The sequence below is a fragment of the Vulpes vulpes genome, chromosome 6 (genome assembly GCF_048418805.1).
Source record: "Vulpes vulpes isolate BD-2025 chromosome 6, VulVul3, whole genome shotgun sequence".
NCBI lineage: Eukaryota > Metazoa > Chordata > Mammalia > Carnivora > Canidae > Vulpes > Vulpes vulpes.
Genome location: NC_132785.1, coordinates 33,197,752 through 33,222,446, shown reverse-complemented (window position 1 = coordinate 33,222,446; position 24,695 = coordinate 33,197,752). Strand labels below are relative to the sequence as shown.

General features: G+C 36.7%; 1 pseudogene; it reads right to left on the bottom strand.

Annotated features, from left to right (window-relative positions):
- Positions 1–23,204: 23,204 nt before the first annotated feature.
- LOC140599216 (glyceraldehyde-3-phosphate dehydrogenase-like) lies at positions 23,205–23,780 on the bottom strand (annotated as a pseudogene).
- Positions 23,781–24,695: the final 915 nt, after the last annotated feature.

The window sequence follows — 24,695 nt, the reverse complement described above, 5'->3', positions numbered from 1 at the left end:
TACTTGTTAATACATTTTTTGCCAGATACTATGTCAAGAGGATCCATACTTTTGTGGCATTGCAAACAAATAGAAGAGGCACATCTGCAATACTATTAACGACTAAGTAATAAGCAAACCTGCAGGTGTGTGCACAAGAAACTATGGAAGTTCACAGGATACATAAAGAAAAAGCAAAAAAACAAAAGAAAGCAAGATTCTGGAGGTAACAGAAAAGGTTTGTCAGAGAACATTCACAAGCTAGCAGCCCAGACATTCTAATATGCAAATTTTGATCCCTGAGAACATACAGTCTCCCAAGAATAAAGATATTAGAGAAGCGAGCAAGGATAGAGAATAACCGTTTTCATTAGAGTAATTCTTAGATTTGGAAGTGACCATCTTAGAAACAGTTTGCATCATTCGAAGTGCTTTCATGAAAATGAACTATTTCCTAACACCTCTTTTGATGAGCACTGAACCAACACAACAAAGTTGGTTCCCATGTACCTCTACAGCCTCAAGAGAACACAACTATCAGAGAGTATTTATGGTAAATATCGTTGGTCCTCGAACCAAAGGAAGTTTCTGTCCTTTAACTAGGAGAAAAACTCTTACGTGAATATTTTAAATTACAATTTGAGGTATATTAATAAACAGAACAATCATGTCCCATGCTTTTTTGCCCACTTTTCTGTTCCCATGGCAAGGTTCCATCTTACATTAACATGTTACACAAATTATAGCAACCTTTCAAATAGATTCCCACTTCTTTTCTCTTTCCCACTATCGTCCGTCTATCCTCACTGCTATGTGCATGATCTTTAACAATAACAAATACGATACTCTACTCTTCCCAGACCTCAGTGGGATCCCCGCTTTCTAGAAAATCAATCCCCAATCCCTTTGCCCTTCTGAGTCTTCTCAGCCTCAATCAGCTGTCACACAACCTCATCTCCTGAACCTTGCCACCTCCTGGAAGTTCAGGTCCTGTCCTCACTTATAATCTCTTTTCTTTTATGACTTGCAACTTTGAACAGGTGCTCTTCCTCACTGAAAATGCAGCTCCTCACATTTCCTCCTCCATCATGTCACTTCCCTAACTCCCTTACCCTAGTTAGTTGTGGTTTCCTCATACTTCAAACATGACTCAATCAGAAAATTAAATTTTTTTAAACTTTTTTTTTTTTTTAAGATTTTATTTATTTAGAGAGACACACACAGAGAGAGGCAGAGACACAGGCAGAGGGAGAAGCAGGCTCCACGCAGAGAGCCCGACATGGGACCCTATCCCAGGTCCCCAGGATCAGGCCCTGGGCCGAAGGCGGCACCAAACTGCTGAGCCACCCAGGCTGCCCCTAATTTACAGGATTGCCAGTAGTTGCTTACATATGTAAGATTAAAAACAACAACAACAACAAAATCCCAAAACCCTATGATCTGGTCTATGTCCAGGTTCCAAGCACAGAGATTTAAAAATTGTTAGAATTCTATGAGTATAGGAATGACTTTTGTTTTTTAAGGAGCCCCTTTCACCATATCTGAACTTACACTAATGAAGTGGGCCTTTTGTTTTAAGGGAGGGGCTGACACCACCAGAAGTAAGTGACTCAAAGGCTAGAATTTGTAGGCTTAATTTGAAATTTCTGAAGAGGAGAGGAAATGGAGATTGAATTCAATCACATGGCTGGTGACTTGATCAATCTACCTAAAGAAACTTCAGTAAAAATCCTGGGCTTCTAAACTTAGTAGAGTTTCCTGCTTGGTGAACACATGGGCATACAATGAGGGTGCCATGATACTGCCGCTATTTACCACAGCAGCTGCCCTATTTCATGTTCCCAATAGCAACATGCAAGGGCTCCAATTTCTCCACATCTTTGCCAAGACATGATTTTTTTTATTATAATTATTTTAATTATAGCCATTCTAGTAGGTGTGAAAATGTATTTTTGCATTTTGATTTGCATTTCCCTAATGATTAATGATGCTGATCATCCTTCCATATGCTCATTAGCCTTTTGCATATCTTCTTTGGAAATTGCCTATTCAAATTATTTGCCCATTTTTAAACTAGGTTGTCTTTTTGTTATTGAATTGTGAGAACTCTATATATTTCTAGATACGAAACCCCTATCAGATGTATGATTGACAAATAATTTCTTTTTTTTAAAGATTTTATTTATTTATTTATGAGAGACAGAGAGAGAGAGAGATAGGGAGAGAGAGAGAGAGAGGCAGAGACACAGGCAGAGGGAGAAGTAGGCTCCATGCAAGGAGCCTGACATGGGGACTGGATACCGGATCTCCAGGATCACGTCCTAGAATGAAGGTGGTGCTAAACCACTGAGCCACCCGGGGTGCCCGACAAATAATTTCTACTTTCCATGGGTGATCTTTTCATTCTTTTGTCATGTGAACATTTGGTGTCATGTATAAGAAACATTGCCAAATCCAAGGTCATAAAGATTTATACCAATGTTTTCTTCTAAGAATTTTGCAGTTCTAGTTCTTAAATTTGTTTCTCATTCATTTTGAGTTCGTTTTTTATATAGTATAACGATCCAATTTCTTTTTAAAAATTTTTCAGGTGGATATCCAGTTTTCCCAGCACCATTTGTTGAAAAGATTGTTCTTTCCCCACTAAGTTGTCATCATTGTTAAAAATAATTGAGGGTTAATTTCTGGACTCCCAATTCTATTCTATTGGTTTATCTGTTTATCCTTATGCCATTATGATACTGTTTTGATTACTATAGTTTGTAGTAAGTCTAAAAATTGGCAGAAAAAATTGGGAAGTATGAACTCTCCAACTTTGTTCTTCTTTTTTTTCAAGATTGTCTTGAATATTCTGAGTCTCTTGAATTTAGGATGGATTTTTCCACTTCTATAAAAACAGTTTGGGGATTTTGATAGGTATTGTATTGAATTTGTATATCTCCGTGGATAATATTCTCACCTTAAAAATTGGGAAGTATGAACTCTCCAACTTTGTTCTTCTTTTTTTTCAAGATTGTCTTGAATATTCTGAGTCTCTTGAATTTAGGATGGATTTTTCCACTTCTATAAAAACAGTTTGGGGATTTTGATAGGTATTGTATTGAATTTGTATATCTCCGTGGATAATATTCTCACCTTAACAATACTAAGCCTTCTAATTCATTAAAAACGAGATGTCTTTCCATTTATGTATGCTCTCTTTAATTTATTTCAATAATGTTTTATAGTTTTCAGTGTACTAATCTTGATTCATCTTGGGTAAATTTATTCCTAAGTATTTTATTCTTTTTTGATGTTATTGTATATGGAGTGTTTGAAAATTTTTCTTCTTGGATTGTTCACTGCTGGTGTATAGAAATGTAAATGATATTGCATTTGACTTTATATTCTTTAACTTTGCTGAATTTATTAGCGTTCACTTTTTTGGGTGTGTGGGTTTTCCACATATAAGATTAAGTCATCTACACACAAAAATAGTTTTATTTCCTTTCCAATTTGTAGGCCTTTCATTTATTTTATTTTATTATTTTATTTTATTTATTTTTTTGTCTAATTGCTCTGGTAAGTATATAATTTTAAGAATAATTTTTATATCTTCTTGATGGCTTGTAGCTTTTATCAGTATGTAATGTCATTCTTTGTCTCTTAAGCTTTTTTCTTGTTTTATTTAAGTATCTCTACACACAATGTGGGGCTTGAATTTACAACCCTGAGATCAAGAGTTGCATGCTTTACCAACTGAGAAAGCTGGATGCCCCATTTGTCTCTTAATATTTTTGCTTTGAAGTTTGTTTTGCCTGTAATAATTTGGTCCTCCTACTCAGTTATGGTTACTATAAGCATGAAATATTTTTTCCATTCTTTTCCTTTTTTTTAAAAAAAAAATTTTATTTAAAAAAATTTTAAGTAAGCTCTATGCCCAGAATGGGGCTTGAACTCATGACCCTGAGATCAAGAGTCCCATACTCCACCAACTGAGTCAGCCAAGCACTCCTCCATTCTTTTACTTTCAACTTCTTTGTGTCTTTGTATCTAAAGTGAGTCTATTAGCAACAGAAAAATATTTTTTGAATAAAATATCTATTCTGCCAATTTCTGTTTTTTAATTGGAGAGTTTAATTTATGCATGTCTAAAGTAATTTGCTGATAAGGAAGGGCTTACTTCTACCATTCAGTTATTCATCTTCTGTATACCTTATATATTTTTTTCATTCAATTCCTCTATTAATGACTTTTTTGTGGTGAATTTTTTATAATGTATCATTTTGATTCTTTTCCTTTTTTGTTGCTATTTTCTTAGTGATTACCTTGGTAATTACAATTAACATCTTAAATTTATAACAATCTATTTCGACTAATACCAACTTAGTTTCAATAGTATGCAACACTCAAACCTTACCTGTCTCTGTCTACACCCTTTATGTTATTATTGTAACAGATTCCATGTTTCTATGTTGTGTGGCTGTTAACATACATTTCTAATCATTGTTTTATATATTTGTCTTTTGAGTAATAAAAGAAAAAAAAGAGAAGTCACAAACCAAAAATAAAATAATTTAAGCTTTTATATTTACCCATCTACTTATCTTTATCACTGCTCTGTATTTTGTGACATGGCTTCTAGTTATTGTCTGCTATCCTTTCATTTCAGCCTGAAGGACTCCCATTGAGCATTTCTTTTAGGACAGTCTATTGGCAAGAAACTCTCTTAATTTGTTTATATGAGAATGTCTTAATTTCTCCTTTATTCTTGAAGGACAATACTGCCAGATATAAAATTCTCGGGTAACAGTATATTTTCTTTCAGTAGTTAAAAAATAATGTTATCCCACTGTCATATGGTCTCTGTGATTTCTGATGGGAAATCAGCTGCTAATTTTATTTATGATCCCTTGCACATGACAAGTCCCTTCTCTCTCTCCACTTTCAAGATTCTCTCTTTGGTGTTGTCTTTTAACAATTTGACTACGATTGACATCTTGATGTGGATCTCTTTGAGGTAAATCCTGTTTGGAGTTTGTGCAGTTTTTTGAGTGCATAGATTACTGTCTTGCATCACATTTGAGAAGTTTTAGCCTTTATTTCTTCAAATATTTATTCTTCTCCCTCTACTCTCTTTTCTCCTTCTGAGAATTACATGATGAATATGTTGGCATATTTGATTATGTCCTACAAGTTTTGTTCATTTTTCTCTATTCTTTTTTCTTTCTCACTCCTCAGACTGGGTAATTTCAATTTCCTTATCTTCAAGTTTACTAATTCTTCTGCTTGTTCGAATCTACTGTCAATTCCCTCTAGGGGATTTTTTTTATGTCAGTTATTGCACTTTTCTGCTCCAGAATATCTATTTGGTTTCATCTTATAATTTCTACCTCTTTATTGATATTCTCCATTTGTTTATATGTTGTTTTCCTGATTTTCTCTAGTTATTTGTCCATAGTTTCCTTTAAATTAAGCATATTTAAGGCAGTTGTCTAGTCTTTGTCTGCTAATTCTAATATCAAGCTTCGTCAGAGATAGCATCTGTCAAATTATATTATTATTATTATTATTATTATTAATGGGCCATATTTTCCTGTTTCTTTGTATGCAGTGTAATTTTTTGTTGAGGATTGGAGAGATTGAGTATTATAGTGTAGTAAACCTGGAAATCAGATTTGCTCCCTCCTGAGATGTTACTTTTGCTCCTTGTTGAAGGTTGTGGTTGTCCATTTGTATAGCAACTTTTATTATTTTTGCAAGGTTTCTGTTCCTTATTATATGTGACCACACAACATTTAGTTCCATTATCTCTGTAATCAGCCAGTGACCTATTTCCTTAAATATCTGAATTTTATTCTTTATGTACTATGTACACATATGTATATGTATATACATACATATGTATAGTACACGTGGCTAAATCTTCCAGTGGAATTAGTTGCCAGGGACTTCACTGCAGTCTGAGGGGAAAAAAACAAACGTAAGTATCTGCACTTATCCTTCAGGGAACTACCAGATCTTCCAAAACATATAATCCTAAATATGTGAAAGATATTGTCCTTACTGCCCACCTTAGAATTGTTCAGTTGCTCTAGTATAGGCTGCCATCTCCTTGTTCAAGTGGGGCTGAGGAACGAAATATGATAGCTGGTTCACACAGGTCACTCTCCACCAAAGTTCAAAAGCCTCTCCCTTTATCAAGTACTCCTATGGTTATTCTAAGTGTCTGATTATGTTCCCATGTTCCAAAATAAGTGATCCTGACAAGTTTTTTTTTTTTTTTTCTCCAGTCCAGTTTTTCTTTTGGTAAAGGGATTGACTTTTGGGACTTCCTGGTTTGCTATTTTTCATGACATCACTTATTGTATAGCATCTTAAGTGTGCATTTTACAGTAATCTTAGGCTGAGATTTCTAACACTTTATTAAGAAATATTTTATTTTTGGGTGGCTTAGTGGTTGAGTGTCTGCCTTTGGCTCAGGTCTGATCCTGGAGTCCTGGGATCAAGTCCTGCATCAGGCTCCCTGGGGGAAGCCTGCTTCTCCTTCTGCCAATGTCTCTGCCTCTCTCTGTGTTTCTCTCAGTAATAAATAAATAAAATCTTTTAAAAAAATATTTTTATGTAACCTCTATACCCATCATGGGGCTTGAACTCAAAAGTCTGAAATGAAAAGTCACATGTTCTAACTGAGCCAGCCAGGCACCCCCTAACACTTTTTATAGACCAGTTCATCTGAGAATCTTCAAATTTGTAAGTCTTAGTGAACTTTACAATAAATTCTTTTTGTTAACCCTAAGTGTTATTAGTTTTCCTAACCATTATCAAAAGAGGTAATTTAACTGGATAGTATAGATATATTTCCTTTTATAAATCTTTCTTCATAAATAGAAACAATATGCTTTTTTTTTAGTTTGGTTATATTGTGGTTTGAATCAGTCAAAATATTAATGCAGTTAAAATATATGTCAATCTTAATGGGGATGCAGCCTAAAAGATTTTCTGTTTAGTACTCATTAACTATGCAAATCTATCAGTTATCTGTGGGAATTTTGTAGTGAGTACTAGATGTATTAATTTCTAGATAGCTATACATAGATTTATTTGTTTTAGAACTATATACGTTATTGAAAGCATATAGAAGATTTTGCTAGATTGGAGGCTAAAGTTAGCAAATCTTTATTCAGTGCTGTTTGTGTGTTAAAACAAAAATATGCCAGTGTTTGGCTGATTGTGCCCTTATACCTTAGAGAGATTATCTTGTATGCTTTAATGTGTGATGTGGAAGGAAAGGAGGCAGATATGAAGGAAAACTCTGTCTTATAATCATAAATAGGATTGGGCTCAGGTGTTTTAGCAAATGAGAAAGAAGTGGCTTTGAAATTATAATGACTCACATGTCACTCTGGTTCTTTCATAAAGAATCTGAGAATTCTTATCCCTCATAGTAGCATGTGTTGGAGGACAAAATAGGATATATATATGTATATATATATATATATATATATATATATATATTATGTAAACCAATAGTTTAGTTATAAAGACCTTATTATTTGTTTGTGCTATGATAAGATTTGAAAGAAGTTTCATTTTATAGCTCCTGCTGTTCACTCAATAATTTACTCAATTATTCAATCATTCATTAAAAATTTATTAGGAGCCTATTGTGTTTCAGGCATTAGAGATACAAAGATGAATACAATATGGTCCTTGAAACTTCTAAATTAGTTGGCAGCACAAAATGGCACAAATGAAACAATTAGCTAATATGATAGTATTGGAGGCTGACTTAGAAGTGGTGCCATTTTATGTATGAGCAGAGTTTAACACCAAAGGAATCTATCTTTTATGTAGGCAAAGCCTGAGCTATTTTTAAGAGACTAAAGGGGGTTAATGCTTCAGCATTTTCTGGAAAAAATAAAGAGAAGTCTGTCTTGCTTATTAAGCCTAAAATTGCCTGATGCCCCTTATAGAAGCTCCTCAAAGAGAAAGGTCTTGTATCCTGGAAAAGAGAGGTGACTGAATAGGATGGAATCACTGGGAACAAAATTGTCTAACTTGGTTATTTTCAATAAAGTATCTCTGAAATCAGGGAAAAATGAATTACTTAATCCTTACTGTCTTTTCCTGGGCAAGTAGATTCAGAAGCAGCTGTTACTCATCATGTCAGGTACAAGATGATATTATTATACAAGTGGCATAGCTTTATTCTTCTCCTTGTTCATGTGGGTGCATAAGAACCAGGCTCTAGAGTGAAGAAGGCTTCCAGAAGGAGAAAAGCCTGATGACAATATGAAAAACCAAGCAGGGTGAGAAAGGTGTTCACCTGTGTGATGGCCTGGTATCAGTGTCACTGCACAGGAAGGATTTCAAGTTGGGCAGGCAGCTTGTTCAGCCCAAGTAGGGTGATGACAGCATCTACATGATGATGGTGGTTGGGAGGTGGGGGGATGGAGAGGATTGTCACCTTGGTGTAAGGTGTGAAGTCCAAGCAAAGTAATGAAGTTTTCCCTATGGAGAAAAGGCCTGATGGGGTTTTGGAGCTGAAGCAGATGAGGAGGGCTTCTACATGTGGGGGTGTCCCAGAGAGGGGTATTATACCCTGATTAAGAAGGGTTATAGTGGTGATAGGATTTTTGTTTCATATTGTGTGTTGTTCAAATATATAAATATATGAATAAAGTGAGATAAATTCTTACTTTCTGATGAGGAAGTTACAAATAATAAAAGTGGAAAATTACAATTAACCCAGTGATATTGGATTGGATAGGAGGCATTGATGTGGACTCATTGATTTCAATGTAGAGAGATATATATAGAAATAAAAATAGATGTTAACATGTATGTATATACATACATATATTCCTTAGTTCTGTGAAAGGCCCTGAAGTTAGTACCCCACTAGCAATGAATACATCTAGCATCCAAATCTGGTCTTCTAAATATCATTCTCTACACAAAGGGACTAGAGAAACTTGAAGAAATAGCTGATTCTATGACCTTTTTTTCAGAAAGCAATTATACCAGAAGGTAAGGAAGTGATTAAAAAAAATAATAATGCTATACATCAAATGAATGGATACAGAAGCCAGACTACATGGCTTCCCATTGGCCAAAATAAAGACAAAAATACATAAGGATAGTAATGGATTATAAGTCATTGAATAAAGTAGAATCTATGGGATGATACCAATGTAATAAATGAATAAAATGAAAGTTTAATGAGGACTAGGATATTTCCTACCTTCAAATAATCTCCCCCACAAAATACTTTTAATCATAAAGGAACAAAATAACTGGATCTATTCTCATAAAGAAGATTATTGGGCCAATTGGTAAATATTAAATGAGGTCTGAGGATTAGATAGTGCTAATTTACCAAGGTTAACTTCTCAATTTTGATTACTGTATTGTGCTTATGTCAGAAAATGTCCTATTTGTGGGAAATATATATCTACCATTTGGTGGTGATGGGATATTAGACCAACTACTAATTCTCAAATGATTCAGGAAAAAGGTTCTTTGTTCTGTACCTACAACTTTTAAATATGTTTGAAATTCTAAATAAAATCATATTTTACTTATTAAAAATAAGATCTGGGACCCTATTGTCAAGTTGCCTTTTTTTTTCATTTTAATTTTTTTTAAAGATTTTATTTATTTATTTATTTTAAAGATTTTATTTATTTATTCATGAGACAGAGAGAGAGAGAGACAGAGAGATGCAGAGACATAGGCAGAGGGAGAAGCAGGCTCCATGCAGGGAGCCGGACGTGGGACTTGATCCCAGGACCCCAGGATCACGCCCTGGGCCGAAGGCAGGCACCAAACTGCTGAGTCACCCGGGCTGCCCAAAAATTTTATTTATTTATTCATGAGAGACACACACACAGAGAGGCAGAGACATAGGCAGAGGGAGAAGCAGGCTACCCACAGGGAGCCTGATGCAGGAACTCGATTCCAGGACCCCAGGATCATGCCCTGAGCCAAAGATAGACACTCAACCACTGAGCCACCCAGGTGTCCCAAGTTGCCTTGTTTTTTATCCTAGCTTCAGTTTTATGAGCTTGGTTAAATCCTGTAGACTCTCTGAGCTGCTGTTGCTTCTTCTGGGAAAGGAGTATCATAATAGTAATTTCTAAAAGGATCATTTTAAAATTTCAATGAAAAATGTCTTCACATGGTTTCTGGTTCTTAGGAATTATTTTTCTTCATTAGAGGTTATTTTCCTTATTCACTTTTAGGGAATAAAATAAAGGGCTTAATTAGTTCATATATGAATGACTACAAATTAGAATGCTTGTAGAGTTCAATTTTTCATATTAAAGGGTGGAGTGTTATACATTCTGTAGTCACTAAATAAAGAATTTCTCTTTCAGGGCTCAGTGGTTGAGCATCTGCCTTCAGCCCAGGGTATGATCCTGGAGACCCAGGATCTAATCCCACATCGGGCTCCCTGCATGGAGCCTGCTTCTCCCTCTGCCTGTGTCTCTGCTCTCTCTCAGTGCCTCTCATGAATAAATAAATAAATAAAATCTTAAAAAAAAAAAAAAGAATCTTCTCTTTCATCTTTAATTTTGAATCTAAGTTACGTTTCAGTTTAAATCCATCAGATGAATAATATAATTTAGTTTAACCATATTATAGTTTCAAGTACTCTACATGTTTCTATAATAACAATATTGGGTACCACCAAGTTCCATTTACGGAAATGCCCATGTATAAAATACACACACACACTTTTACTGCCAGGAATATTCAAACACTATGGATGTCACAATGTCAGAAACTATGTCCAAATCAACAACAATAGATGACAAAATACATTTTCATATTTATATGTTTGCACTTGAAATTGAGAAAATTCAATGCCCTAAAGAATAGGAAATATGTCTTTTTTTTTTTTTGGTTTTGGTTTTTGGTTTTTACTACCTGACAAATTACCACAAACCTGGCCTAAAATAAAATCCATTTATTATCTCACAGTTCTGTAGACACAGTTTTCGGTGGGCTTGATTTGATTCTTTGTTCAGGGTATCACAAGATGGAATCACAGTTTTCTCCTAGGCTGTGTCCTTATTAGGAGGCTCTGGGGGTGAAATTCCCTTCTAAGCTTGTTTTTAGATCATTGGCAAAATCTAGTTCCTAGCACATATAGATAGGACTAAGTTTCCTGTTTCCTTGATGGCTATTGTCTGGAAGTCACCTAGAGCTCCTCCAGATAACCTACATCTCTTCTTATGTAGCTCGGTCCATCTTCGATTTTGGTGGGTCAAGTCCTTTACACTTTGAATCTCTCTTATTTTCTCTTCTGCTACACCTAGAGAAAGTCCTTTCCTTTTATAGGGCTTGTATGGTTAGATCAGGCCCACCTGCATAATCTTTTTTTTAGGTCAATGGTTCCATGTAATATAGCACAATCGTGGGACTGAGATCACATTCATAGGCTCCAGTGACTAGGGTCTGGAATCTTGAGGACTATCCCTAGAAATTTAGGCTACTGATATAATTTATTCTGATTAAGGTTTACATACAGGGGGAAAACAAATTAATGCATTATTCTTACAGGCAATTTAGAGACATATTTTCTTGAAATGTTGGTGGCATAGGTATATATACATAAATGATTAGAGGAAAATATTGAATCAATGTGGAGAGAATCTTCCTCAATCTTATTTCTCTTGTGTATAAGTACAACATAAGTAATTTTGAGGACATTTGAAATTATACACTGCATATATATATATATATACACGCTTCTACTGACAATACAAAATTATTTCAACTTTAAGTTAGAAGTTTAGGTTTAGTTAAAAACAGAACCACTCAGTATTAAATGCTTAATGTTTTTCTTTCAGACCTTCTCTGGTTCCCATTCTAAACTGCCAATTTGGCTTATTATTATCTACATAGATATAAAAGTCAGTGGAGGAAAAGAAAGATGGTTTACTGGAGGAGGCTTTAAGATGATTCTAGAATTAACTGTTGTCACAGTTGTCCCTACCAATTTTGTCTTTGTTGCCATAATGACTAAGGTTTCAAAACATTTCAGAGAATTGCATTTTAGAAAGTGGAAAATGGGCAGCCCTGGGGGCTCAGCGGTTTAGCGCCTGCCTTCGGCCGGGGGTGTGATCCTAGAGACCAGGGATCAGTCCCAGTTCGGGCTCCCTGCATGGAGCCTGCTTCTCCCTCTGCCTGTGTCTCTGCCTCCCCTCTCTCTGTGTCTCTCATGAATAAATAAGTAAAATCTTTAATTAAAAAAAAAAAAAAGTGGAAAATGATAACTCAACTGGGCAATTTACAGATGCATGAAGCAGCAAAAACAGTGGCCCTTAGTATACACAATAACCTGCATGTCCAGGGGCTTTCATGTAACACCCCCAGGAGTGCCTGAACCTGGCCAGCCCCCACCCCCACCCCCCGTGGTACTAGAGCTCACAGGCTTGGCTTAGGTGGGGTTGGAAATGCCCTAGAATGGCTCTTTGTTGATTTTCCCTCGTGCTAGAGCCTAGTGTTGCTGTGAAGCAAAGTGCTATTGAATTTGCTCACTCAGGCAGAACACTCAACAGGAAGGAAGGAAGCAGCCATTCTTTCTGGTCCTATTGTCTGACCACCCGGCTTAAGCAATCAAACAGCTCTGTGGCCATAGCTGGATGCTTACAAGTCTGTCATGGTTTTTTTTTTTTTTTTTTTTTCTTTTACCCCTGGTGGGTACTTGGGGCGGGGCTGAGGGGAGGGTTGGCTGGCAGGGATGGATAGAAACTGGCTCTTTATGGTTTTCACTTATTTTTGATGATTTGATGACATCTTTTTATGGCTCACCCTCAGGTACCTATTTTCCAACAGCAAAATGAAAAAAGTCAGAATGGATGAGTGTATGTTTTGGAAGTGGAGTCAAGATAGCAGTATAGTGGGCTTTCTCTATGGATGCATTCTGAAAATGGGAAGAAGTAATCATTTTAAATCACTAATAGATTTTGAAATTAGTCATCTTTTTTTGAGATTAGTCCTCATTTTTTAATGTTTTTAATGTGCTGCCAGCTTCATGTCTTTAGACAAGTTGTCTTTGTGCTTCAGTTTTTTTTCTTTTTTAATTAATAGAATAAGGATAACAACCTAACCTTGCTTATTTCACAAGGTTTGTATAATAGTCAAATGTGTGAAGAAGTGCTTAGAAATATATTGCATTATCCTAAAATATAGCATTAGGATTCTCCTGAGGAAAAGAATGCTACAATTAATTAAGATGAGGAAGAAAATTTAATAACTTAATAGTACTAAATAAAAATAATAAACTTTGTCATTGGCCTGTTTCTAAATTATTGACAGCTACCTTTAAAGTCTGAAAAGTTTCTCCAAAACCCAATAGCCTTGGGATTGCCATAAGGAGACGGTTAGTAGAAATCTACACTTGGCAGCATACTCCTATGCATAATTCTCAATTTCTAAGTGCAGTTTTAAAATGCATTAAAAGGCCAAAACTTCATATGATTATTCTTCTTTTACATATGAATTTTAGGAGAAATGAAAATTTAAAAATCAAATACAATTTGAAGAGTAATTATAGTTAAATTTCGTGAGGGAAATGGTGCCTTCATTAACATGAGCTTTAAATTTAAATTTTTTTTCTTTTTCTTTTTTTTTTTTTGGGTTAAGAATCCTAAGTAACTATAATGATTACAGCTATTCAGAAGTCATGAGGAGTTTAAATTACTCTGGGTTATTTGGGGACTTTTTGATAGTTTCTGAGGAAACCATGCCATAATCTTTAATAAGTCATCACTTTTAACATTAAATGGAGAGAATGGCAGTGGCTTTTAAGGAGTGAGGCAGTCATCCAGCCTGGGTGATATCCTCTAAGGAATACAGTTGAGGAAATATTCTCATTTGATTTGAATGGATTTTTCCCTTTTAGGGGCCAAATGTCAGTGGAAATCTGTGGCTAGCTTGTTAGTTTAGAATCAGAGGGTCTCGAGCAGAGCTCAGATAGGCACACCGAAATAACACCTGGTGATTTTGGTGCCTCCTTTCTTTGATTTGCCACTTTTATAAGATGGGCAATGATGCTAGGCTCTCTTGGCTGTGGCCACTATTCTTCACATTTGCTATGTGAAATATTTGGCACCATCCATGTAATTTTCCCAACTAGAAGTCAAAGATAATTCTTTAGAAAAAATTGAGGACCCTTGAATGGAGAATCTGTTTCACCTGTTCCTTAAGGATATCCAGGCTATGAGAACAGTGCGGGGAGCTCACAGCCCTATAAAGATGAAAATAGACCAGTAATTTCTCAAATGTAGGTTAGACTTAGATACTCCCTTGTGCTATGATTTATAAGGGGGCTTGGAGAGCATCCAATTCTCGAAAACATATTTGCCTAATTAACCCAGTGTCAAAACTTAATCATTTTGAGGTTATTCCCTTGGGTTATCATTCCTTTGGGTTAGGGTACTTTTTTAAAAAATGGTTTTGTTTTCCAGGCTCTTTCTTAGGGGTGACTTGATGTGAAAACACCAGAGCCTGCAGAGTAATGAAAGTTCTGCTGAAAAAGGAGAAATTACCAGAGAGAAGGCAGAAGCATTGAAAAAGATGTTTTTAAGTAGGCTCCACACCCGACATGGGGCGCAAACTCACCACCTTGAAATCAAGAGTCACATTTTCTACAGACTGAACCCACCAGGCACTGGAAGAGGTTTCTTTAAAGTGCATTACAGTGTTCCAGAGAGAACAAGTTGATTCTAAGTAACTTGTCTACCAGAACAAAGTATAATATTTTTTAAAGGAAATGAAAAAACTACAATGTAAAATTCACAATGTCCAGAACTCAACATCAGCCAAAAAAGTTACTATACATGCAAAGAAATAAGAGAAATATGACCTACAGCCAGGAAAAAAATGGGCAATAGAAAGAGACCCTGAATGGCAGATAGAGTAGGATTATCAAACGATATTAAAATGGTTCAAGGATTAGAAAGGAAAGCACAAGGGTAATGAAGACAATGATGGAAGATATAATGAGAAGCAAATGGAAATTTAGTTAAAAAAGTAATATCTTATATAAAAATTTCACTGCACATTATATGATAAAGAAGAAATTATTATTGAACTTGAAACATATCACTAGAACTACAGAAAATAAAACACAAGGACTTCTGGTTTCCAGTTTCTCATGTAAGGAGCTTGGATGTCTCCACTCCATTTTAACAAGTAAAAAAAACTGAACAATCTGAAGAATCAACAACTTTTCCTAGATCCTTCAGAGAAGCAAGGTTTCAGGACAGACTACTGCCCCAAAGTTGGAGACATAGTCGTTTAGAAAGAATCACAAATTATCAGAGCAGAAATGCACAAGCAGTAATATAATCAGGCTCAGATAAAGGAGGGAGAATGGTTTTATTGGATACTACTTTACATTGTTTGCATTTTTAGCATATATCATTCTAATTAATTAATCAATCAATACTTTAATTCTAGTATAGTTAATATGTAGTGTTACATTACTTTCAGGTGTAGAATATAATGATTGAACAATTCTACGCATTACTCAGTGCTAATCATGATAAGTGTACTCTTAAACCCCTTCCCCTGTTTTGCCTATCCCTCCACTCATCTCCCCTCTCGTAACCATCAGTTTGTTCTCTATAGTTAAGAAGCTGGGTTTTTTTGTTTCGTTTTGTTTGTTTTTTGCTCACCTTATTTTTTTGGTTCATTTGTTTCTTAAATTCCACACATGAGTGAATTTCTCTGACTTCTTCATTTACCCTTATATCCTGTAGACTCATCCTTGTTGTTGCAAATGGCAATATTTCATTCTTTTTTATGGCTGAATAATATTGTGTTATATCTATCATCTATCTATCTATCTATCATCTCTTTCTCTATCTTTACCCATTCACATATCCAGACAACTGGCCTATTCCATAGTTTGGCTATTATAAATAATGTTGCAAAAAACATGGGTGTGCATGTATCCCTTTGAATGAGTGTTTTTGTTTTTTTTTTGGGGGGGGAGTAAATACTATTATCCAGTAGTGTGATTACTGGATAATAGCATAGTCTTATTTTTAGTTTTTGAGGAACCTCTAGAATGTTTCCCATAGTAGTTGCATCAGTTTGCATTCCCACCAATAGTACTTAAGTATTCCTTTTTCTCCACATCCTTACCAACACTTGTTTCTTGTGTTTTGTATTTTAGCCATTCTGAAAGATGTGAGGTGATATCTCATTGTGGTTTTGATTTGCATTTCCCTGACAACTGTGATATTGAGCATCTATTCATGAGTCTTGACCATCTGTATGTCTTCTTTGGAGAAATGTCTGCTCATTTCTTCTGCTCATTTTTAATTGGATAATCTGTTTGTTTCTTTTCCAGTATTGACTTGTACAAGTTCTTTATATATTTTGGATACTAACCCTTTATCAGATACGTCATTCACAAATATCTTCACCCATTCAGTAGGTTGTGTTTTAGTTTTGATGACTGTTTCCTTTGCTATGCAGAAGCTTTTTTTCCTTTTTTTTCTTAATGTATCCTCAGTAGTTTATTTTTGCTTTTGTTTCCCTTGCCTTAGGAGACATATCTAGAAGGTCATTGCTATGGCCAATGTCAGAGAAATTACCATCTGTGCTCTTTCCTAGGATTTTTATATTTTTGGGTCTTATATTTAGGTCCTTAATCCATTTTGAGTTTATTTTTGTGTATAGTGAAGAAAGTGGTCCAGTTTCATTCTTTTGCATGTAGCTGTCTAGTTTCCCCAACACCATTTGTTAAAGAGCCTGTTTTTTTTTTCCCCATTGCATGTTCTTGCCTTTTTTGTTGAAGATTAATTGAACATATAATCATGGATTTATTTCTGGGCTCTCTATTCTATTGATCTATGTGTCTATTTTTGTATCATTTAGTACCATACTGTTTAGATTACTACAGCTTTGTAGTATAACTTGAAATCTAGGATTGGGATATCCATTAGTTTTGTTCTTCCTTTTCAAGATACTTTGGCTATTTAGGGTCTTTTGTGGTTCCACATAAATTTTAGTACTATTTATTCCAGTTCTGTAAGAAATGCTATTGGTATTTTGATGGGCTTTGCATTTAAATCTATAGATTGCTTTAGTAGTATGGGTAGTATGGACATTTTAACAATATTTGTTCTTCCAATCCATGAGAATGAAATATCTTTCTGTTAGTGTCATCTTCAATTTCTTTTATCAATGTTTTATTTTATTTTTTTTTAAGATTTTATTTATTTATTCATGAGAGACACATGGGGTGGGGGGAGAGAGAGACTGAGAGAGAGAGAGAGAGAGAGAGACAGAGGCAGAGACACAGGCAGAGGGAGAAGCAGGCTCCATGCAGAGCCTGACGTGGGATTTGATCCCGGGTCTCCCGGATCACACCCTGGGCCAAAGGCAGGCACTTAACTGCTGAGCCACCCAGGGATTCCCTTATCAATGTTTTATAGTTTTCAGAGTATAGGTCTTTTACCTCTTTGGTTAAGTCTATTCCTAGGTATTTTTTCATTCCTAGGTATTTTATTATTATTTTTGGGATTGTTTCCTGAATTTCGCTTTCCGCTACTTCAATATTAGTGTATAGAAATACAACAGATTTCTGTATATTGATTTTTGTATCATGCAAGCTTACTGAATTCATTTATCAGGTCTTGTAGTTTTCTTGGTGGAGTCTTTAGTGTTTTCTATATATAGTATCATGTTATCTGCAAAAAGTAAAAGCTTTGCTTCTTCTTTACCAGTTTGGATGCCTTTTATTTCTTTCTCTTGTCTGAATGCTGTGGCTAGGGCTTCCAGTTCCATGTTGAATGAAAGTGGTGAGAGTAGATATCCTTATCTTGTTCCTAGTCTTAGAGGAAAGCATCTCAGTTTTTCACCAATGAATATAATGTTAGCTGTGGGTTTTTCAGATATGGCCTTTATTATGCTGAGGTAATATTATCTCAAGACCTACTTTGTGGAGGTTTTTTTTAAAATCATGAATAGATGTTATACTTTGTCAAATGCAAATGATCATTTGGCTTTTATTTTTTCTCTTATAGATGTATCATGTTAATTGATTTGTGAATATTGAGCCACACTTGCATCTCAGGAATAAATCCCACTTGCTGGTGGTGAATGATTTCTTTAATGTATTGTTGGATTCAGTTTGCTAATATTTTGCTGAAGATTTTTGCATCTATGTTCATCAGAGATATTGGCCTGTAGTTCTCTTATTCTGGAGTGTCTTTATTTGGTTTTGGTATTAGGGTCATGCTGGCCTCATAGAATGAATTTGGAAGCTTTCATTCCTCTTCTATTTTTTTTTTTAAATAGTTTGAGAAGAATAGGTGTTAATTCCTCTTTAAATGTTTTGTAAAATTCATCTTTGAAGCCATCTGCTCCTAGACTTTTGATTGTCCTGAGATTTTTGATTACTGATTCAGTTTCATTGCTGGCAATCAGTTTGTTCCAATTTTCTGTTTCTTCCTGATTTAGTTTTAGGAGTTTACATATTTCTAGGAATTTATCCATTTCTTCTAGGTTGTCTAATTTGTTGGGATATAATTTTTCATAATATTCTCTTATAATCCTTTGTATTTCTGTGGTATCAGTTGTTATTTCTCCTCTTTCCTTTCTGATTTTGTTTGAGTCCTCTTTCCCCCTCTCTCCTCTTTCTCTTTTGAGTAAGTCCAGCTAAATGTTTGTCAATTTTGTTGATCTTTTTAAATATCCAGCTCCTTGGGGCACCTGGGTGGCTCAGTGGTTAAGCATCTGCCTTTGGCTCAGGGAGTGATCCTGGGGTTCTGGGATGGAGTCCTGCATTGGGCTCCCCAAAGGGAGCTTGCTTCTCCCTCTGCCTATGTCTCTGCCTATTTCTGTGTGTCTCTCATGAATGAATAAATAAAATGTTAAAAAAAAAAAAAAAGATCCACCTCCTCATTTCATTGATCTGTTCTACTGGGTTTTGTTTTGTTTTTTGTTTTTGTTTTTTTAGGTCTATTGCATTTATTCCTGCTCTAATCTTTATTATTTCCTTCTTTCTACTGGTTTGGGTTTTGTTTGTTGTTGTTGTTGTTGTTTTCTAGCTCTTTCCAGTTTAAGATTATATTGTTTATATGAGATTTTTCTTGCCTCTTCAGGTAGGCATCTATTGCTATGAACTTCCATCTTAGAACTACTCTTGCTGCATCCCAAAAATTTTAGACCATTGTGTTTTCATTTTCATTTGTCTCCATGTATTTTTTTACTTTCTTTTTTATTTCTTGGTGACTTATTCATTGTTTAGTAGCACATTATTTAATGTCCATGTATCTGTGTTCTTTCCAGATTTTTTTCTTGTGGTTGATTTCTAGTTTTATAACATTATGGTCAGAAAAGTTGTATGGTATGAATTTATTGAGACTTGTTTAATGGCCTAATATGTGATCTATTATGGAAAATGTCCCATGTGCACTCAAAAACAATGTGTATTTTGCTGTTTTAGAATGGAATGTTCTGAATATATCTGTTAGATCCATCTGGTCCAACATGTCATTCAAAGCAAAATTCCCTATTATTATTATTATTGTATGACTATCAATTACTTCCTTTTTAAAAAGGATTCTATTTATTTATTTAGAGTGTGCTTGAGTGGGAGAGGGGCAAAAAAAGAGGGAGAGAGAGTATCTCAAGCAGACTCTGCACTGAGCATGGAGCCCGATTTATTTATTTTTATTTTTTAAGATTTTACTTTTATTTATTTGACACACACACACACACACACACACACACAGCACAAGCAGGTGGAGCAGCAGGCAGAGGGAGAGGGAATAGTAGGCTCCCCACTGAGCAGAGAGCCTGATGTGGGGCTCTCAATCCCAGTACCCTGAGATCATGACCTGAGCTGAAATCAACAGTTGAATGCTTAATCAATTGAGCCAACCAAGTGCTCTTTATCACTTCTTTTAAGTTGGTCATTGGCTGCTTGATGTATTTGGGTGCTCCCATGTTGGGTCTATAAATATTTACAATTGTTATATCTTCCTATCAGATTGTTCCCTTTATGATTATCTAAAGTCCTTGTCTCTTGTTACAGTCTTTGTTTTAAAGTCTGTTTTTCCCCTTATAAATATTGCCACCTGGCTTTGTTTTCACTTCCATTTGCATGATAAATGTTTTTTTCCAGCCTTTCAGTTTTAATCTGCAAGTGTCTTTAGGTCTGAAATGAGTCTCTTGTAAGCAGCATATAGATAGGTCTTGCTTTTTTTTTTTTTTTTTTTAAAGATTTTACTTATTTATTCATGAGAGACAGACAGAGAGAGAGAGAGAGAGAGAGAGGCAGAGACATAGGCAGAGGGAGAATCAGGCTCCACGCAAGAAGCCCGATGTGGGACTGGATCCTGGGACTCTGAGATCATGCCCTGAGCCAAAGGCAGATGCTCAACTGTTGAGCTTTTTTTATACATCTCGTTACCCTATGACTTCCGACTAGAGCGTTTAAACTCAACGTAATTGTTGATAGATATGTTACTTTGTTTTGTATTGCTTTTTTGTTCCTACTCTTGCTCTCTTCTCTCATGGCTTGCTAGTTTTCTTTAGTGATATACTTGGATTCCTTTCTCTTTACTTTTTGCATATCTATTACTGGTTTTTGATTTGCGGTTATCATTACACTTTTATAATAACATGTTTTGCATGTAATAGTCTATATTAAGTTAATGGTCACTGAAGTTTGAATCCATACTTAACTCCGTTTCCCCCATGTTTTAAGTATATTCTGTTATACTTGCCACGCATTTATCATGAATCCCTTGGCTGAATTTTATAGGGAATCTGCTTCCTCTTGTGTACTATTATTCTATCTAACATGTTTTTAATTTCGGTTATTTTGGTCTTCATCTCTGATTCTTTTTTATCTTCTCTAATTGCTAAGGGTCTCACTAATGTTTTCCACTCTTTTCTCAGGTTCAGTCAGTATCTTTATGACCATTACTTTAAATTCTTTATTAGGCATACTTATCTCCATATTATTAAGGTCTCTTGCTATGATTTTGTCCTATTTTTTCATTTGGGACATGTTCTTCTGTCTCTTCGTTTTGTCTAACTCCCTATGTCTATTTCTATGTGTTAGGAAAGTCGGCTTTGTCTCCTGTTCTTGAAAGTAGTGCTCTGCAGTGAATTGTTCCCTGTTCAGCAGAACCTGGTATTTCAGGGGAACCTCCATGTGTGTTGCATGCACCCTTCTATTGTGGCTGAGCTGCTTTTACCTCCAATCCAGTTGTCTGCAATGTTTTTTCTTTGCCTGTTGTGAGCACAGTTTTGTCCCTGTGTTGCTAGTGAGCCAATCTGGTACTACCTTGGCTTGAATTGAGTCAGACCAGGCATTTGCCAGAGATTCAGTAGCACTGGACTGCAAGGTGCTTTCCTTGTGTCGTCCCCTGAGAAGTTTTCATTGGTCAGTGCAGCCTGTAGTCAGACCAGCTGTCTGCTCTGAGCCCAATACTAGGGCTACAATCAAAATAATGTGTGTAATCTTCCCCTCTCCCTGGGGCAAGAGTCACTTTAGAGTGGTGCTGCTCCCTGTCAGGGCTGCTTACACACTACCAGGCCTATGGCATCACTTTGGATGGACTCTGGTCAAGAGCATACTGGAGGGGGTAGTATCACAGGGGAATGTGTGGGTGGAGTGCACAGTTAGCAAATTAGGCACAGCACTAGTTTCTGTAAGTGTCCGTGTGCCCAGGCTGGGGGAGAGGGGAGAGAAATGGTCCCTGTCAACTCCTTTGTTCTTGGAGAAGTCTCCCAATGATTCCTGGTCGTCTCCGATAGGTTCTGAGATTAGTTAACAAATCATCCTGTATACCCCAGCTGTTTTTCAAACTGCTATTTCTGTGCTGTAACTCTGTGGGGCTGTTTGTTTGTGCTATCTCTTTAAGGGTGGGGGCTTTACATTCTTCTCGCTGTCCCAGAGCCAAGCCTGCTGATTTTTAAAGTTCCAGGTGTTAAAAATCCCAGCTGATTGTAATAATTCAAGAAATTAGGGGTGCCTGGATGGTTCAGTTAGTTAAGCAATTGACTCTTTTTTTAAATTTTTATTATTTTTATTTTTATTTTTAAATTTTATTATTTATTTATGATAGTCACAGAGACAGAGAGAGAGAGGCAGAGACACAGGCAGAGGGAGAAGCAGGCTCCATGCACCAGGAGCCCAATGTGGGATTCGATCCCGGGTCTCCAGGATCGCACCCTGGGCCAAAGGCAGGCGCCAAACCGCTGTGCCACCCAGGGATCCCCGACTCTTTTTTTTTAAAGATTTTATTTATTTATTCATGGCAGACAGAGAGAGAGAGAGAGAGAGAGAAGCAGAGGGAGAAGCAGGCTTCTTGCACAGAGCCCGGGACTTGATCCCAGGTCTCCAGGATCACACCACAGGCTGAAGGCGTGCTAAACTGCTGGGCCACCGGGGCTGCCCAAGCAATTGACTCTGGATTTTGGCTCAGGTCACTATCTCAGGGTCCTGGGATCAAATCTCACAACAGGCTTCAGAGAGGAAGGGACTCTGTTTGAGGATTCTCTCTCTCTTTGTCCCTCTGCCCCTGCCCCCACTCGTGCTCTCTCTCACTCTTTCTCTCAAATAAATAAATAAATAAATAAATAAATAAATAAATCTTAAAAAAAGGAATTCAAGAAATTAAAACCCTCTTCCTTTCAAAGCCAAATGTTATAGGGATATGTCCTCCCTGTTGAGGTTCCCTGTGCCTGGGGGGCCTGATGCGAGGGTGTTTTTCTCTCCGGTCTGTGCCCACAGTGTCCCTCCCTTCCACGGACAGCACTGCTGGTCTTTTTAGCTTCCAAATGTCTCTGTCTTCGATGTGGCTTCTATATTTAGCCATGGAGTCTATTCTGTCAGTCTTCATTTCTCTTTCTGGGTTATTTTATGTTATCTAGTTGCGTCCCTAAACTCTTAGGGTCCTCCTAAATGCAACTCCTCTTCCTCAGAAGTTCTGAATGGTCTTTTAAAAAATATATTTTAAAATAGCTACCTAACATGATTTTTTTTTTTAACGCTGAATACAATATACTTTATTGATGGTACAGGACAAGGTAGGTCTCCTCAAACTCCTCCCCTTCTTCAAGGAGTCTGGGATGGAAACTGTGGAGGTCAGGAAATTCTCAGTGTGTTGGGAGATGAGTTGGGACAAGGATTTTACAGCAACTGAGGGCCTCTCTCTTCCTCTTGCTCTTCCTGGGGCTGATGGTCCAGGGGGCTCTTACTCCTTGGAGGCCATGTGGACCCTTAAGGTCCACCACATAGATGCTGTAGCCAAATTCATTGTGATACCAGGAAATAAGTTTGACAATGTGGCCACTGAGATCAATGCCAGTCCCAGCATCTAAGATGGAAGAGTGAGTGTCACTGGTAAAGTCATAGAAGACAACTTGGTCCTCAGTGTAGCCCAGGATGCCCTTGACAGGGTCTTCTGATGCTGGCTTCCCCACCTTCTTGATGTCATGATATTTGGCAGCTTTCTCCAGGCAGCAGATCAGATCCATGACTGACTCATTAGGGGTGGGGACACGGAAGGCCATGCCAGTGAGCTTCCTGTTCAGCTCAGGGATGACCTTGCCTATAGCCTTGACAGTGCTGGTAGAAGCAGGGATGATGTTCTGAACAACCCTTTAGCCATCACATGACAGCTTCACAGAGGGGCCATCCATGGTCTTCTAGGTGGCAGTGATAGCATGGACTGTGGTCCTGAGTCTCTTCATAATGCTAAGTTTTTGTGGATGACCTTGGTCAGAGGGGCCAAGGGATTGGTGGTGCAGGATGCATTGCTGATGATTTTGAGGGAGTTGCCATATTTCTCATGGTTCATATCCATCACAAACATGAGGGCACCAGCAGAAGGAGCAGAGATGATGATTCACTTGGCCCCACACTTCAGCTGAGCCCCAGGCTTCTGCATGATAGTGAAGACCCAGTGGACTTCACAACATACTCAGCACCAACATCACCCCATTTGATGTTGGTGGGATCTTACTTCTGGAAGATGGAGATAGGCTTTCCATTGATGACAAGTTTCCTATTTTCAGCCTTGACTATGCCACGGAATTTGCCATGGGTGGACTCATACTGGAAACATAGACCATGTAGTTGAGGTCAATAAGAGGGGTCATTGATGGTGACAATATCAACTTTGCCAGAGTTAAAACAGCCTTGGTAATTAGGTGCCCAATATGGCCCAATCCATTTACTCCAACCTTCACCATCATATCTCAGGGATGCAGCTGGCATTGCACCAGAAGATTTAGCTGTCTGTTGAATGGGGAGGAGCAAAGAGCCCTAACATGATTTTTACAGTCAAATGAAATATGCAGAATCCTCCACTCCTCCACTACAGCACTGAGACAAATGTCTTTCCCTAGTGACCATTTGTTGAAATATTTCAAGAGTTGTTTTAAGCTACAAAACTCTTGTTTTCTCATTGTACCCATTATTGCCTTCTTGGTGTATGAAATGTTAATGTTCCTTAAAAGAACATATTGAGGGTTGGATATATAGATTTGGATAGGACTGTTCTTTTGTGTCAAGGACAGCGAACATCCTCCTCTGTGGATGTGGAGACCACAGATCAATTCAGCAGCCCAATTGAGGGCAATTTGTGAATCTCTTATGACTTGGCAATTCCATTTCTACTGAATTGTTCTTTACAGCCACTTTGCACATGTTTTCAACTTATAAGACTCTTAATATGAATTGC